This window comes from Scyliorhinus canicula, chromosome 10, assembly GCF_902713615.1.
Source record: "Scyliorhinus canicula chromosome 10, sScyCan1.1, whole genome shotgun sequence".
Lineage (NCBI taxonomy): Eukaryota > Metazoa > Chordata > Chondrichthyes > Carcharhiniformes > Scyliorhinidae > Scyliorhinus > Scyliorhinus canicula.
Window position 1 is genome coordinate 60,779,504 of NC_052155.1, and position 17,886 is coordinate 60,797,389.

Consider the following 17,886-nt stretch of genomic DNA (forward strand, 5'->3'; position numbering starts at 1 on the left):
TTTATATATTGAAAAAAATCACTTCCTATCTTTCTTTATATTACTAGCGAGCTTGCACTCATAGTTCATTTTCTCCCCCCTTATTGCATTTTAGTTATCCTCTGCTCGCTTTTAAAGGCTTCCCAATCCTCTGGTTTCCCATTTTCCTTGCCAATTTGTATGCTTTTTCTTTAGCCTTTATGCTGTCCTTGACATCCCTCATCAGCCATGGATGCCTTGTCATCCCCTTAGCATGTTTCCTCCTCCTTGGGATGAATTTCTGTTCTGTCTCCCTAATAACCCCCAAAAACTCCTGCCATTGCTGTTCCACTGTCTTCCCTGCAATGCTCCTTTTCCAATCAACTCTGGCCAGCTCCTCCCACCTGTCTTTGGAGTTACCCTTATTTAATTGAAATACTGTTACATCTGATTGCAGCTTCTCCATCTCAAACTTCAGGGTAAATCCTATCATATTGTGGTCACTGCTCCCTAAGGTTCCTTCACCTTAAGTTCCCTAATCAAGTCTGCCTCATTACACACCACCAAATCCAGAATTGCCTGTTCCCTGGTAGGCTCTGTCACAAGCTGCTCCAAAAAAACATCTCTTAGACATTCCACTTCTTGGGATCCACTACCAGCCTGGTTTTTCTAGTCTACCTGCATATTAAAGTTCCCTATGATTATTGTAATATTGCCTTTTTTACATGCCTTTTCTATCTCCTGATTTATTTTCTGCCCCACATCCTGACTGTACATAACTCCCATCGGAGTCTTTTAACCTTTGCGATTCCTCAACACTACGCTGAGATTCTATGCCTTCTGATCCTTTATCACTCCTTGCTATCGATTTAACTTCATTCCTTACTAACAATGCAACCCCGCCCCTTTGCCCATCTGTCTGTCCTTTCAATAGGACATATATCCTTGGATATTTAGATCCCAGCCCTGCTCCCCTTGCAGCCACGTCTCTGTGATGCCCACATCATCGTCCGGCCAATTTCAATGTGCGCAACAATTTCATTTACCTTGTTCCGAGTACTGTGCGCATTTAGGTACAACACCCTCAATCATGCATTGGCCATCTCCCTTTTCACACTCTCCTCAGTCACTGTACCCAAACTGTGGCCCTTTTTGATTTTTGACTATGGCTTCTCTGCCTTACACTTTCCCCTTACTGCTTTTTCTTTCTGGTCCCATTTTACTTCCCTCCAACTTCCTGCATCGGTTCCCATCCCACTGCCACATTAGTTTAAACCCTTCCCAACAGCACTAGCAAACACCCCCCCCCCCCACCTTCAACCCCCCCCCCCCCCCAGGACATCGGTTCTAGTCCTGCCCAGCTGCAGACCGTCTGGTTTGTATTGGTCCCACCTCCCCCAGAACCGGTTCCAATGCCCCAGGAATTTGAATTGCTCCCTCTTGCACCATCTCTCGAGCCACGCATTCATCCTATCTATCCTGACATTGCTACTCTGACTAGCTTGTGGCACTGGTAGCAATCCTGAGATTACTACCATTGAGGTCCTACTTTTCAGTTTAACTCCTAACTCCCTGAATTCAGCTTGTTGGACCTCATCCCATTTTTTACCTATATCATTGGTGCCTATGTGCACCACGACAGCTGGCTGTTCACCCTCTGCCCCCCCCCCCCCCACAATGTCCTGCAGCCGCTCCGAGACATCCTTGACCCTTGCACCAGGGAGGCAACATATCATCTTGGAGTCTCAATTGCGTCCACAGAACCGCCTGTCTATTCCCCTTATGATTGAGTCCCCTACTGCTATAGCCCTGCCATTCTTCTTCCTGTTCTCCTGCGCAGCAGAGCCAGCCACGGTGCCATCCTGGCTGCTGCTACCTTCCCCGGTGAGCCAACTCCCTCAACAGCATCCAAAGCGGTATACCTGTTTTGCAGGGAGATGACCGCAGGGGACACCTGCACTGCCTTCCTACTCTTGCTCTGTCTTTTGGTCACCCATTTTCTATCTCCCTCAGTAATTTTCACCTTCGGTGTGACCAACTCCCTAAATGTGCTATCCACGACATCCTCAGCATTGCGGATGCTCCAAAGAGATCCTGCTCCCCGATACTCCGCCCACGACCGGCCGAGTTCCCGACAGAGTGGGTCTCATCTGTCAGGAACTCAGTGTGGCGGCTGTGGACTCAATCCAGCGGCACCACAGTCAAGGGAGGGCAAATCCGCGGGCAGGTGGAGACATTGTTCGGGGCTCGGGGCACTGTGGGGGGTAGTCCGGGGTGCGCAAGCCGACCAAAGGGCGGGCATATTTTGCAGCCAGGTCTGAAGGCTGCATCCGTCATGTAGCGAACACGGACCTGGAAATTCTTCGGTTGTATTGGCAGCTAGAGCTGGGTGCTCTACGCTGCCATCCTGCTAGCCCCCAGCAAAATGGGGAATCGGTGGTCGTTTTGGGCAGTTTTTCTGGCGTGAAATGCCACTCTTCCCATGCCGGCGTGGGGTCATAGCTCCAGAATCGGAGAATCCAGCCCCACGTGTCTGCCTGGGTTTCCTCATACAGTCCAAAGATGTGCAGGTTGGGTGGATTGGCCATGCTACATTGCCCTTTAGTCTCGAAAGATTAGGTGGGGTTACGGGGATAGGGTGTGCGAATGGCCCTCAGGTAATGCTCTTGGTAGTGTTGGTGCAGGCTCAATGGGTCGAATGGCACCCTGCACTGTAGGGATTCTATGATTCCCATCGTTTAACTATCTAAACGTTTTTGTTAACTCTGCTTCAAAAATAGTTTGTGGCAAAAAGTTTTGGTTTGTCACCACCCTCTTGTCATGATATGCAGACATGCACATAATGAGATATGGACAGGCAGCTAATGAACACAGAGAACAGGACATAACCAATCAGCAGCCAGAACACTTGGGGTGATTTCCAACTACAAAAGGCACGAGGCACTCACTCCACCTCTTTCCACTGGGGACATCTTCAGAATGAGTCAGGTGTATATTTCACATAACTAAGAGCTAGTCTGGTTCAGTCAGACAGAGTAATCACACTTAGGTGAGCAGAGAGTCGAACTCACAGAGAACTGAGCTAACTGTGTGACAGGTTCAATAAATCAAATTAGGCAGCACGGTAGCATTGTGGATAGCACAATCGCTTCACAGCTCCAGGGTCCCAGGTTCGATTCCGGCTTGGGTCACTGTCTGTGCAGAGTCTGCACATCCTCCCCGTGTGTGCGTGGGTTTCCTCCGGGTGCTCCGGTTTCCTCCCACAGTCCAAAGATGTGCAGGTTAGGTGGATTGGCCATGATAAATTGCCCTTAGTGTCCAAAATTGCCCTTAGTGTTGGGTGGGGTTTCTGGGTTATGGGGATAGGGTGGAGGTGTTAACCTTGGGTAGGGTGCTCTTTCCAGGAGCCGATGCAGACTCGATGGGCCGAATGGCCTCCTTCTGCACTGTAAATTCTATGAAAAACTGAACAAACTTCAAGGTCTGGACTATATTTCAGTTATAGCTGCATCCAGTTGCAGTCTGTGTTATCTCAAGTGTGCTTAACACGACACCTCTGTTTAAATGAAATTCTTCCACCTTGCTGGGTTTTTTTAAAATCCAAAATATGGCAACACAAGATGTTTAAGAAGAGTATTTTAGCAAGCAGGAGATGAGGTGGCCAACAGTCCGTGGGGTTGTAGGATGGAGAAGAGAGTTTGCAGTAGATTCAACATTGAAAATTGAAGGGTGCTGGAGGAGGTTTCCAAAGCAGAGAGAAGTCTTGGAAAGATTTTTAAACAAGAGCAATGATTTCGAAATTGATAATGATGGAGCAAAAATGAAGATTGCATTGGACAGGCTTTATATGGTCTTAGCCGAATAGGACTTTGAACACTGAAGCCTTGCATTTTGGGCTTAGTCTGAGTGGGCATCTGGAATTGGAGTTTGGATAACTAAATATAGCGTGAAGTACTGGTGAAAGCCAAAAAACCTGGTTTCAGTTTCATTAATCTTGAGCTGCAGTCATCAATGCCTTGACACCAAACAGTGGAGCAACACTGGGGAAACTATATATCAGCAGCATACATATAGAAACTGACCCTCATAATTTCATTTAATGTCACCAAGTTGTTGAATAGGAGGGGAACTGAGGATGAATTTCTCAGACTCGCTAAAGGTGATCATACTGCTGCAGAAGGAGATGTTATTACAGGAGATATGGAAGCAACTTTGAACAAAGTTGAATCAGAAGCAGTGCCTTGAAGGTGTACATGGAAGAATGCAATGGATGAGGGTGGTATGATCAACCATAGTAAAGGCATTGGAGGGGTCTGTGGTGTTCTTTGTGCTGCAATATTTAGGATGGTTGGCTTAGTGCTCACAAAGACCACAAATAGCTTTAAATTGAACAAAGCTATAGATTTATTCACACTACTTAATTGGATTTGACACTTCTGTATAATACACAATTGATAATAAATATAATCTACATTTACTACTAATCTCTACACTAGATAACTTATGATCTGGTTTACTCACACTATCTTTCATTCAGTCTGTACTTTAGCTTTCTCCTCAACCTCTCACCCACAAGGCTTAGCATCGATGCCTTATATAGTTGTACATCTAGCTCCCTCTAATGGTTGATTTAAGCATTACATTAACCCTCACTGTTCCTTACATTTATGATAATGTCACAGGGTCAAGGAAGTATAATGCATTGTGGTGAAAATCATACAGGCCACCATTGATGATTTTGACCAGCATCAAAAGGCCATTATTACATGGCAGCAGTGGCCACACTTGAAAAGTGCTGATTGGCTGTAAATGTGCCTTGGGATGTTCGAAAGACATGAAAGGTGATACTTAAATACAAGTCTTTCTGTTGCTTGAGCTGATCTAACCAAATCTGGTGATGGCCTACTAGGTCATTTTATGTAGAGGGAAACATATAGAACTCAGATACAAGGATGAAGCATTAAATGTACTAGGGACAAGGACGAGCAATCATGTGGGCTGAGGGGGTGGCAAGATGAATAGTGGTTAGTACTTCTGCCTCACAGTGCCAGGGACCCAGGCCTTGAGTGCCTGTCCGTGTGGAGTCTGCACGTTTACCCCATGTCTGCGTGGGTTTCCTCCGGGTGCTCCGGTTTCCTCCCATGGCACGGTAGCATAGGGTGGCACGGTAGCATAGTGGTTAGCACTGTTGCTTCACAGCACCAGGGTCCCAGGTTCGATTCCCGCTTGGGTCACTGTGCAGAGTCTACACGCTCTCCCCGTGTTTGCGTGGGTTTCCTCCGGGTGCTCCGGTTTCCTTCCACAGTCCAAAGATGTGCAGGTTAGGTGGATTGACCATGCTAAATTGCCCTTATCATAGATATCATAGAATTTACAGTGCAGAAGGAGGCCATTCGGCCCATCGAGTCTGCACCGGCTTTTGGAAAGAGCACCCTACCCAAGGTCAACACCTCCCCCTATCCCAATAACCCAGTAACCCCCTTAGTGTCTAAAAAAGGTAAGGTGGGGTAGGATAGGGTGGAGGTGTGGACATAGGTAGGGTGCTCTTTCCAAGGACCGGTGTAGATTCGATGGGCTGAATGGCCTCCTTCTGCACTGTAAATTCGATGATTCTATGTTGAGAAACACTATGGGCGGGATTCTCCCTTCCGGAGTCTAAATGGTCCTGTGATAAATTCACGATGCCACTAGGAGCGTCAGCACGGACCAATTCATGATATGCTAATGGGACAGCATGCTGGTAACATGCATTTGCCCGAGTCCTGAATCCCCAGGTATCTGATTCACTGGGGCTGGAAAGCCTGTTGAAAGGGAGCAAGTTTTGGCACTCCATACAACACACACTGTCTTTGCAGCCAACAGGATGGCAGCTAAAAGACACTCTGCCAAGGTTCTGCATGCAACGTCAACAGGATGTTGATGCCGTCGAGGAGAGGCACTCTCGTCCCCAGGGTAATCTGAACACATTAGCCATCTGGAGTGAACAAAGTCTGGGAGGATGTGGCAGATGCAGTGAGTGCTGACAGCTTCACCAGGAGGACCTCCGTCGAGCAGCTCGGATGAGTAACCACCAGTGTCCGTCAGGCGTCACTCCCATCTTTGACTCCTCACATCTGCCCCCAATTCTCATCCCATCAGCCAGCATGTCCCTCACCCACCAGGGACCCCCAATGCATGCCCTGCTCTCTTTGGACAGGTGTCTTGCCCACACATGCCGCCAGCTAGAGATCCCTTCCCCCATTCCCCCCCCCCCCCCCCAATAAAACTGGCATGCTGGGTCTCACTGTGTCCTTTCTGTGTTCCTAAGGTTAAAGCGGGCCATAATCAGTGGGAGCATCAGAAAAAGGGTGGGGACATTACAGAGATTTGGGCCCACATCCCTTTTGAAGGAAGGGCCATTTAGCTCATGGGGGAGGTTGAGGAGTGGGCAGCTGAAATGGAGTTCCGCATGCGGAGAGGAAGTGAGAGTCCAATGCAACTCAGATCTTCCAATCTCAAGTGAGCCCATATTCTCCTACAGACCTTTCCTTCACAAGATCTAACCCATATATTTTATCTTTCAAGATCCCCATCAGAAGTCTGGGATCCCAGCCGCCTCATCCAGACCCTCAGAACACCGACTCCGCGGCACTGCCTTCATCCGCACCATCCACCATTGCAGAGTCTATCACCTCATGGGAACTCTTCATGACCATGGTCCTGGTTCACTCTCTGGTGAACATCACCCATATGCTGCATCACACCAGGTGGACATGATGTGGAGATGCCGGCGTTGGACTGGGGTGAGCACAGTAAGAAGTCTTACAACACCAGGTTAAAATCCTACAGGTTTTTTTCAAACTCAGGGCAGCACGGTAGCATGGTGGTTAGCATCAATGCTTCACAGCTCCAGGGTCCCCGGTTCGATTCCTGGCTGGGTCACTGTCTGTGCGGAGTCTGCACGTCCTCCCTGTGTGTGTGTGGGTTTCTTCCGGGTGCTCCGGTTTCCTCCCACAGTCCAAAGATGTGCGGGTTAGGTGGATTGGCCAGGCTAAATTGCCCTTAGTGTCCTAAAAAATAATGTTAATGGGGGTTGTTGGGTTACTGGTATAGGGTGGATACGTGGGCTTGAGTAGGGTGATCATTGCTCGGCACAACATTGAGGGCCGAAGGGCTTGTTCTGTGCTGTACTGTTCTAATTCTAAAACTAGCTTTTGGAGCACTGCTCCTTCTTCAGGTGAAGGAGGCATGCATTTGCCTGGTGAAGGAGGCATGCGAAAGCTAGTGTATGAAACAAACCTGTTGGACTTTAAACTGGTGTTGTAAGACTTCTTACTGTACATCAGGTGGAGGCAGAGACTTCTGAGGTAGCGGACAGTCAGAGGGTTGTCCGATTCCTGGGAACAATTGCCGCCAAGACAACTGTTGCGCTTCTGGAAAAGACAATCCCATCACTGTTGCATGATGCAGATTCAGAGCCAGAATCTACAAGGTGGCACGGTAGCACAGTGGTTAGCACTGTTGCTTCACAGAGCCAAGGTTCTAGGTTCCATTCTGACTTGGGTCACTGTCTGTGCGGAGTCTGCACGTTCTCCCTGTGTCTGCATGGGTTTCCTCCAGGTGCTCCAGTTTCCTCCCACAAGCCCCAAAAGACGTGCTGTTAGGTGAATTGGACATTCTGAATTCTCTCTGTGTGTACCCAAACAGGTGCCGTAGTGTGGCGACTAGGGGCTATTCACAGTAACTTCATTGCAGTTACTTGTGACACTAATGATGATGGTGATGATAATAATGATTATTATTATGGGGTGTCAGCTACTTTTCAGCACCTAGAAGAACAACCTGAGGAGACCGCAGTAGATGTGGCCAAAAATGCATGGCACCCAGGCCAAAACTGAAGGGTGACATCCACAGTGGAAGGCCTGGAGCAAGAAGTCAGATCCATTTGTGAAGAAGCCCAGGGTATGGGCACACTGTGCTGTCCTAGGCTGAGGCACAGGACCAGAGGGCCCAGCCACAGGCAGATTGTCCTGGGTGAAGATGGACATTGCTGCAGCACTCCAGAGCTTGGCCCATTCACAAAGGGTCATGGCTGAGGGCATCAAGAGCATTGACTTGGCACTGAGTGACCTTAGCCAGTCACAGAGGGACATGTCACTGTCACAGAGGGACATGACCGAGGCAAAGAGGGACAAGGCTCACTCACTGAGGGACATGTCCCAGTCAGCGAGCTCTGTGGCTGAGGGCGTCGAGCAGCCCGAGGGAAGAGGAAGGGATGGGGCCTATCCTGGCACCTCCCCGACACACTTTACCCCTTCCGAATATCCCCTCCACTAGAGACTGGTGCATCTGCTGAACAGTGGGCAGAAAAGGGGGACACATCGCCACCTGTGACCACCCAAACGTCGGCCGGGCCCATCCAGGCCCAGGCCCTCCAGAGGATGCATGCCAAGGGCTTCACAGGGCAAAGGGCAGGACAAGAAGCAGGATGCCTCCACGCCTGATGTGCAATCTGGGGAGGTAGAGCACAAAAGAAAAGCGAGACAGAAGACACACATTGCCATAGGTGTAGTATATAGGCGGATGAGACGGAGACACAATTTATAAATAGGCATCATTAAACACTTTTGCATCACCAGTCCGATTAGTATCTAACCTCTGTCCCTTTGGTGGGAAGGATGGGCTAGGGCTGAATGTTGGGCTGGGCGCGGTGAGGGGAGGAGGGCTTCTCAGGGTGCCCTGGACAGATGAATGGCCCACAAGCATGAACCCTTACCTAAAAGTGACAGACCATGGGAGCTGCAGTGTGAGACTGCCTAGTGTGATAACATCACCAGTGAATGAGCCCAAACTGTTCACCATCTCCCACCAATCCATCCCCTCCTTCAATATCTTGGGGCCAATTTGAAGGAGCCCCTATTGCACAATCAGGGATCATCCAGGTGGACAGTGCTATGTTATCTAAAAGACAGGAGTCAGACTTTGTCACATAATGAGGAGCAGCAGAGCCCATCTCACAGAGAGTCGTCATCATCCTGAATCCCACAAAGAAGATTGCAAACCAAGCCCAACACCCTGTTGTGATCCTTGGAGGGTGGAGGGGGAACTGTGATAACGAGAAGGTGAGGTTAAATTCGAAGAGAAAGGTGGGGTGAAAGACTAAGGGGAAGTTGGAGTGAAAGACTAAGGGGTAGGTGGGGTGAAAGGCTAAGGGAAGGTGTGTTGAAAGGCACAGGGACAGGTTGGTGAAAGGCCAAGGGGTACTTTGGGGTGGGGTAAGAGGGTGGCGGGCCTGCCGGTGTTTTGTCCTCCTGATCAGAAAATCAGGAGGTGATCAGGTTCTCCCTGGTGTGATGGCCCTGAATGACTCGTTCCGCAGTCTGTCGAGACAGTTCTGGGTCCTTGCCTGGCTCATCCTAGACACCATCCTCGTCCAACGAGGACTGCCGTTCTGCCCTGTCCTACTGCATATCGCCCTGCTGCATATTGCAGGCCACCACAATGCGCAAGACTGTATTGGCTGTATTGACTAAGTGATTGGATGAACTATGGCATAAAATATTCTGTGTGAGGATGTGTGAGTTTATTCATTTTGGATCTGTGAAAGACAATCAGAGTATCTTCTTAGTGGAGAGAGAATGGGGACTGCAGAGGAGCAAAAGGAATAATGACTCTCGATACACAGATCATGAAAAGCTATAGTATAAAAGTACAAAAAGTGATGAAAAAAGCACAATTAGCCTTTATCTCGGTGGGGCTCCAATTCAGAAGTGCTGAACTGCGTTCTGCTTTGGGCGCCAACTTCAGGAAGGATATATTGGCCTTGAAGGGGCGGCACAGTTCAGATTCACCAGGGTTTAAGGGATTAATTTACGAAAGCAGGTTGCATAAATTTAGCTTGTATTCTTTTGAGATTTGAGGAATGATCTAACTAAAATGTTTAAGATGTTAAATGGGGTCAGAATGATTTTGGTGTAGGTGTCCAGAACAAAGAGCATAATCTTAAAATTAAAGATAAGGTGTTGAGGAGTGAATTCAGGGAGCATTTTCTTCGATACAGCGTTGTAGAAATCTGTAACTCTCTTCCCCCCAAAGGCAGTGAAGGCAAAAGACTGGAATCACTTAAGATTTGTGATGGTAGGATTCCATGGAAGGAAGAGGCAAATGAATGATCTCCTTCATCTGTACTTATCCTTGTGACATTAATTTATTTCTGCAATCTTTAAATATCCCTTGTTAATACAAATTATAATGGTCAGATGGCACGTCAGAAAACTGGGTGCCCTGTCAAAAGCAATGGACCAGCTAGTTAAACATAGCTGATGAGGAGGGTCAAGCTTACAGTGACATGGTTGTTACGTCTATGCCCGCAGCCAGCACGTGACCTGAACATTGGTGGGGCAGGGGTATTGGCAGGTGCTCATTGGAACTATAATTGAATAGAGGGCGACACGTTGGTGCAGTGATTAGCACTGCTACCTCACGGCGCCGAGGACCCGGGTTCGATCCCGGCCCGAGGTCACTGTCCGTGTGGAGTTTGCACATTCTCCCCATGTCTACATGAGTCTCACCCCCACAATCCAAAAAGATGTGCAGGTTAGGTGGATTGGCCACGCTAAATTGCTTCTTAATTGGAAAAAAATTATTGGGTACTCTAAAGTTATAAACAAACAAAAATTGAATAAGGTGCAACTGTGGGCATGACCTGATCAAAGAACGATTGTTATCCGAAAGATTAAGTTAACAGAAATAACCTGAATAATGACAATGTACAGAAGAAATAAGATTTTGATTTTGAAAAGCTGAGGGACATTAATATTGCAAAAGATTTGTGAGCTCCATATTATCACAGAAATGTGAAAACAAAAGCACAGGCATGTGAGGTCATGTATTGGTCAGAATAAACTGGGAGATTACTCAAGTGTGAATAAATAGTTTACCCTGCTTAAAATGTAAGATCAAGTTGATCGCAAAGTGAACTTTGACGGAATAAGGTCTCGTCATATGAGACTTAATCCCGAGAAATACCTACAAACTTAGTTGATGAGATAGTCAGTGACTAATTTTTTCAACTGTGACATTGAACTGGGGCCCCATCTCCTTGTTTAGATGGGCGTAAAAATGATCTCATGGCACTATTCAAAAAAGAACAATGAGTTTTCTCACCAGACCTCACACGCTATCAATGAAACCTTGCAGCAAGCAAAGGCACATACTCCCTCCACAAGGAAATCACTTAGAAGGAGCAGTAGGTTACAGGCCACACATCTGAAACAAAGTACAAGCTAGTCAAGCTGCCAACATTAACATACTGTGTAATAGGGGCAAAAGTTGTAGCACAATGTGGTTTTGGCACAGTTATTTGGCAGATGTGATTGTCAGGCATTTACAGAGTAAGATGATTCCACTTTGTACACATGCTGCTTCTTCGTGTAAGACGTGACACATAGGATTATAGTTCCTCTGCCTTCCTAGGGACAGAGGATGAGGTAAACAGAATTGTTTGGCCACAACACTCTTACATAGAGGTACAGGGCAGATTTGAAATGGACCACCCTAACATCTTTCATTTAATACATAGAGGGCGCAGAGTTTCTGAAGTGTGCTGAGGAGGATTTTCTTGATTAGTTTGTTTCTGTCCAAGAAGAAAGGAGACATTGCTCAATCTGTTTCTGGGGAATGATGTGGGTCAAATAGATCAAATGTCAGGAGGGGAAAATTCAGAGAACAGTCATCACAGCAGCATAAGTTTTAGATTAACTATGAAAAAGGACAAAGAACAAGTTGGAGTAAAATTACAAAACTGGAGGTGGGCCAATTTCAACGGGAGTGAGATTGGATATGGCCCAGGTAAATTGGAATCAAAAACTGTCAGGCAAACTTTAAGGGAAAAATGGGACGCTTGTAAGGTTTGGTTATAGCTGCATGATATTCCCATGAGAGGAAACTTAGGGAAAACTAAGCCAGAGCTTATGGATGATGAAAAGGGACAGAGAGTAAGATGAAGCAGAAAAAAAATAGTGTACGATATGTCAGGTTGATAATACAAGTGTGAGGCGGGGCTGAATATAGAAAGTTCAGAGTGGAGATTGTGGCGATATGCCTGTGAATAATATTGCATACACTCAGTAAAGCAACCTCCCACCAGCAGGTGGCGTCAGACATCAGTCATGTGACATCCGGCTATTGTTAGTTGGTAGTAGGACATACACAAGGACAGTCGTACATCGGGTAGTTCCAGAGCAACCTCGGCTGTATAGCATTCCGTATATTATCCTTCCACGTGTTAAATAATAAATCATCATTCTAGGTCAGTCATCACCAATTCTGTGTGTATCATTGCAAGGACAAGACAACAGAACACAACAGAAGTGAAAAAGGAAATGAGAGTCAAATAGAGGGTATGAAAGAAACTGATAGCTAACAGAAAAATAATCCTAAAGTATTTTATAGGCATATAGATAGTAAAAGGATAATAAGAGGAGGGGTGGGCTGATTATGGATTGAAATGGCAATCTTTGCCTGGAGGGGAAGGCCATGGCTAAAGTATGAATTGGATATTTTACATCTGTCTTGACAAGGAAGAAGATGCTCCCAAAGCCATAGTGACAAAAGAGACCATCATGGTTCCGAATGGGCTGTACTTAAAGTGATAAACCACCAAGACAGGATGGGATGCATCTGAGGATACTGAGGGGAATAAGCATGGAAACTGCCAGTGTATTAGCCTTGTTCTTCTAACCCTCCTGAGGTTATCAAAGGACTGAAGAATTGCAAATGTTAAACCCTTCAAAAAAGGGTGTAAAGATAAACCCAGCAACTATAGGCCAGTCAGTTTAACCTTGACAGTAGGAAAGCATTTAGAACTAATAATCCAGGACAAAATTAGCAGTCATTGGGATGATGTGCATTATTTATGAAAAGTTGGCACACATTTGTTAAAAGCAAATCAAGTTTAATTAACTTAATTGAGTTATTCGATGATGTAACAGAGAGGATTGATGAGAGAAATACAATTGATGTGGTGTGCCTGGACTTCCAAAATGTATTTAATAAAGCCTAATAATAGGCTTGTCACCAAAGTTGAAATCCATGCAATAAAAGGGTCAGTGAACATAAAACATACAGTGCAGACGGAGGCCATTCAGCCCATAGAGTCTGCACCGACCCACTTAAACCCTTACTTCCACCCTATCCCCATTACCCAATAACCCCTCCTAACGTTTTTGGACACTAAGGGCAATTTAGCATGGCCAATCCACCTAACCTGCACGTCTTTGGACTATGGGAGGAAACCGGAGCACCCGGAGGAAACCCACGCAGACATGGGGAGAATGTGCATACTCGCACAGACAGTGACCCAGCGGGGAATCGAACCTGAGACCCTGGCACTGTGAAACCAAAGTGCTAGCCACTTGTGCTACCGTGCTGCCCACAGTGGTTGGATGATTTTTCTATATTTGTTCATTCACGGGTGTCACTGGTTAGGTTATTGGCCGTCCCTAATTACCCTTGAGAAGGTGGTGGTAAACTGTCTACTTGAATCACTGCTGACTATGTGGTGCAGATGCAAGTATATTACTGTTAGGAAGGGAGTTCCTGGATTTGGACGCAGCGATAGTGAAGGAATGGCAATATAGTTCCAAGTCAGGATGGGGCAGCAGGTAACTTGGAGGGGAGCTTGCATACATAGGTATATAGAACATACAGTGCAGAAGGAGGCCATTCGGCCCATCGAGTATGCACCGACCCACTTAAGCCCTCACTTTCACCCCATCCCCGTAACCCAATAACCCCTGGTAACATTTTTGGGCACTTAGGGCAATTTATCATGGCCAATCCACCTAACCTGCACGTCTTTGGACTGTGGGAGGAAACCGGAGCACCCGGAGGAAACCCACGCAGACACGGGGAGGACGTGCAGACTCCACACAGACAGTGACCCAGCGGGGAATCGAACCTGGGACCCAGGCGCTGTGAAGCCACAGTTCTATCCACTTGTGCTATCGTGCTGCCCCAGGTGGTAGTGTTCCCATGTATCTGCTGCCCTTGTTCTTCTCAGTGGTCGAGGCAGCAGATTTAGAAGCTGTTGTCAAAGATGCTGCCTAAGTTGGCTGAGTGAGAGGAGCAGGGTGGTGGTGAACATAAGTTTTGCACTGGAGGAAGTTATACAGTGGGGTTCTCAGGGGTCGCTATAAGGACCATTGATTATATATATATTGCAATTGACATAAAATTTGGAAATACTGGAAATTCTGAGGAGGATGGTGATAGACTTCAAGAGGACTTAGACAGGCTGGTGGAATGGGTGGACACATAGATGGTGAAAATGATGCCGAATGCTTTGAAGTGATATATTTTGTTAGTGAGAATGAGGAGAGGCAATAGCCAGAAAAGGATACAACTCTAAAGTGGGTGCAAGAACAGAGAGTCCTTAGGGAATATGTATGTAAATTCAGGCAGGTTGAGAAAGTAAGCTTATAAAGTCACAACAGGTCTTTGTAAATAAAGGCATAGAGGGCAAAAGCAAAGAAATTATGATGAACATTTATTAACCACTGCTTTGGTCTCAACTGTAATGTTGTGTCCAATTCTGTGCAGAGTACTTTCGGGCAATTGAGAAGGCTTTAGAGAAGGTGCAGATAAGAGTTATGAGAATGGTTCCAGGAAAGAGGGATTTAGACATCATTTAGTTTGGATAACCTGGGTCTATTTTCCTTGGAAAAGAGAAGGATGTGTGGAGATTTGACAGACGTGTTCAAAATCTTGACGTTTCCGGAACGAGAGAACTCCAGTTTGAGATAATAAAAACAAAATGCTGGAAATACTCAGTCGATCAGGCAGCTTCTGTGGCAGGAAACAGAGTTAACACTTCAGGTCAATGACCTATCTTCATTGGTTCTGATGAAAGGTCATTGACTTGAAACTTTAAACCTGTTTCTCTTATCATAGATGTTGACAGGCTTGCTGAACATTTCCAGCATTTTCTGTTTTTATTTCAGATTTCCAACATCTGCAGTATTTTGCTTTTATACCAATTTAAGATGTTTGGCAAAAAAACCAATGGCAATATGAGGAAGAACTTTTTACGGAGCAGCTGGTTAGGAGCCAGAATGCACTGGATGGTGGCGATTCAATTGTGACTTTCAAAAGGGAATTGGATAAACATCTGAAAATAAGTAAATTGCAGGACTTCAGAGAAAGGATGGGGGCATTTATCAGCTGTGTTGTTATTGCAGAGAACCAGTATGGACACATGGGCCGAGTGGCCCCCTTTCAGCTGGATATTCTGCTCCCTACCCCCTCCCGCTGCATGTTTTCCGACTGCGGAGCTGGCTCGCCATTGGCTGCCAACGAGGATCTTTCAGTCCCGCCGATGTCTGCAGCGTTTTGCTTGGCTGACCCGCCCCACCGTCTGGGAAGCCATTGCGAGGGTGCTACCTTCGGCACGACCAGAAGATCCAGGCAGTGGGATGGGTTGGAAAATCCCACCCTTTGTGTCCATGAATACTTGCAGGATTTGCTCCAATTCTGTTCTGCCACTTCAAAGACCAAGCTATCCATTTTACTAAGTGATGGCCCAGGATGAGTTATTTTCATACCCCTGTGTTCTCCTCACGGATAAAGGTTGCACATTACTACCATGAGTGAGCCACAGTAGATGTTGCTCAGCAATCATCAATGCATTCACTCCATCTAAAGCCTGTTGCTTTGCATTTTTGTCCACAGAAGATGAGAATGGCACTGGCAAAGTCAAGTTTGGGAGCACTAAGCAGCTCTGATGCGCACAGAGGGGCTGATAATATGATGGTGGACACTGGATACTAGGCTTGAAACATGCAGTGTACCTTGTGGTGTTGTTTGTGTTGCTTATTTCAGGATGGTTGGTGTAGTGTTCACAAAGACCACAAAATACCTTGAACTTAACAAAGCTATACATTTATTAACACTACCAACTTGGATTTGACATGTACTCCTAAAGAATACACAGTTGATTAATAACATCTAAACTACACTCATCTACAACTAATCTTACGACTTGTTTAAACTATGACCTGCAATCACTTACACCATCTGGACACCTGACTCTCTCTAGCTAACCCCTGCACATACTCTCCCCCCAAGACTTAACATCACTGCCTTATATAGTTGTAACTGTAGCTCCCTCTAGTGGCTACTCTCAACACTTCATTAACCCTTGCAGTTCTGGCAATTATGATTATACCACATACCTGTGGCACCAAGTGTACACTCATTTGGACAATGAACACTGAGAGGGAAAGGAGCCCATGCATGTGTGACCCATTGTATTTGTAGCTGCCATGTCAGTTAGGCAGCCATCCCATAATTCAGCAAGAGTGTGCAGGCAGTGCTGTAGCCACACAGAGCTAACCTACCCCAGGTGAGAGAGAGATTGGCATTGAAATGTTTTTTAAAACTCAAACCTTTTGCTCTCCATTGCACTCTGCCAGACCCATTTGTGCACCTTTTCACTGCCCTGTTTCCTCTTGCCTTTTACCCTGGCCTATGCTTGGCCCTTCCCTTCATTTTAAAGTAAGTGTCTGGTGCTCAATGGGCAGCCAGTAGCCCTTCACTGGCCACTGATACACGATAATACACTTTCACATTCCTAGCACATCATGAGAGCTGCACCTGGAGAGTCAGTAAATTATTCACAGGAGTTGACTTTTGTTATCTGGGAAGGTCAGCCCAATTATGCAGCACCGGCAGTGGTGGCCTGGCACTTGACATACATTGTCTTGCTTGGCTTTGAAAGCTTAGTAATGAGGATGCATTGTAGCTAGCTGCCATTTATTCTTCGTGTAGATTCTTCCCTGAATGAGCGGATGGTAAATCTGTGGAACAAGCTCCCCCAGGAGACAGTGGAAGTAGATAATATTGATTCATGCAAAGGCAAATTAGACAGATTCCTTTCAGAAAATAACAATTGGGGATACACTATGTGTATAATTTGTGCCATGATATCACAGAATTGTTACAGGGTGCAAGGATGCCGTTCGGTCCATTATGTCAGCACTAGCTCTTCGAATGAGCAATAAATTTAGTGCTATTCTCCCATTCTTTTCTCTGTAACCCTACATATTCTTCCTTTTCAGATAACAGTCTAATTCCCTTTTCCATGCTTCGATCGAACCTCCCTCCATCACACTCTCAGCCAATGCATTCTAGACTTAACCATTTGTTGCTTGGAATTTATTTTTCTCATCACACTTTTGATTCTTATGCCAATTATTTTAAACCTGAGGCCTCTCTTTCTTGATCCTTTCACAAGTGGAAACACTTTATCCCGATCTACTCTGCCCAGACCCCTCATGATTTTGAATACCTTTATCAAATCCTCTCTCAGCATTTTTTTCTCCAAGTGAAGCGATCCCAATTTGTCCAATCTATCTTTAGAACTGATATTCCCCATCCCTGGAAACTTTCTTGTGAATCTTTTCTGCAACCTCTTCAGTGCCTCTCATCCTTCCGAAAGTGTGGCACCCAGAACTGGACACAATGAGCATGATTCTCCGGCCTTGTTACGTTCTCACTCAAGCGAAATGAGGCCGGTGAACATAGGGTGAGGAAGAAAACGAGAATGCGCCAGGCACCAAACAGTTTGCGATGCAACCGGCCTGCTCCCGTGTGGCGAAATTATCACCACTTAAACCCCATTTCCATACAATTAGCGAGAGTGAACCTATATTCACGGCCTCCTGTCATTCAGCGGCCTCCCCAGCAAGCGCTCACGCTGGTGACGATCAGTACTCCTTTTGAAAAACATGAACCTGGCGAAAGGGCTTCTGTGGGGAACGAGGAGGAAAGAGCCCGGGGGTGGGGGACCTTCGGCTGGGAGTTGGGGACCCTCCGCAGGAGTGAGCCGCCATGGGAAGATGGGGAGGTGGCAGCCAGGGGGACAACAGCATGCGGCACCTACCATGCCAA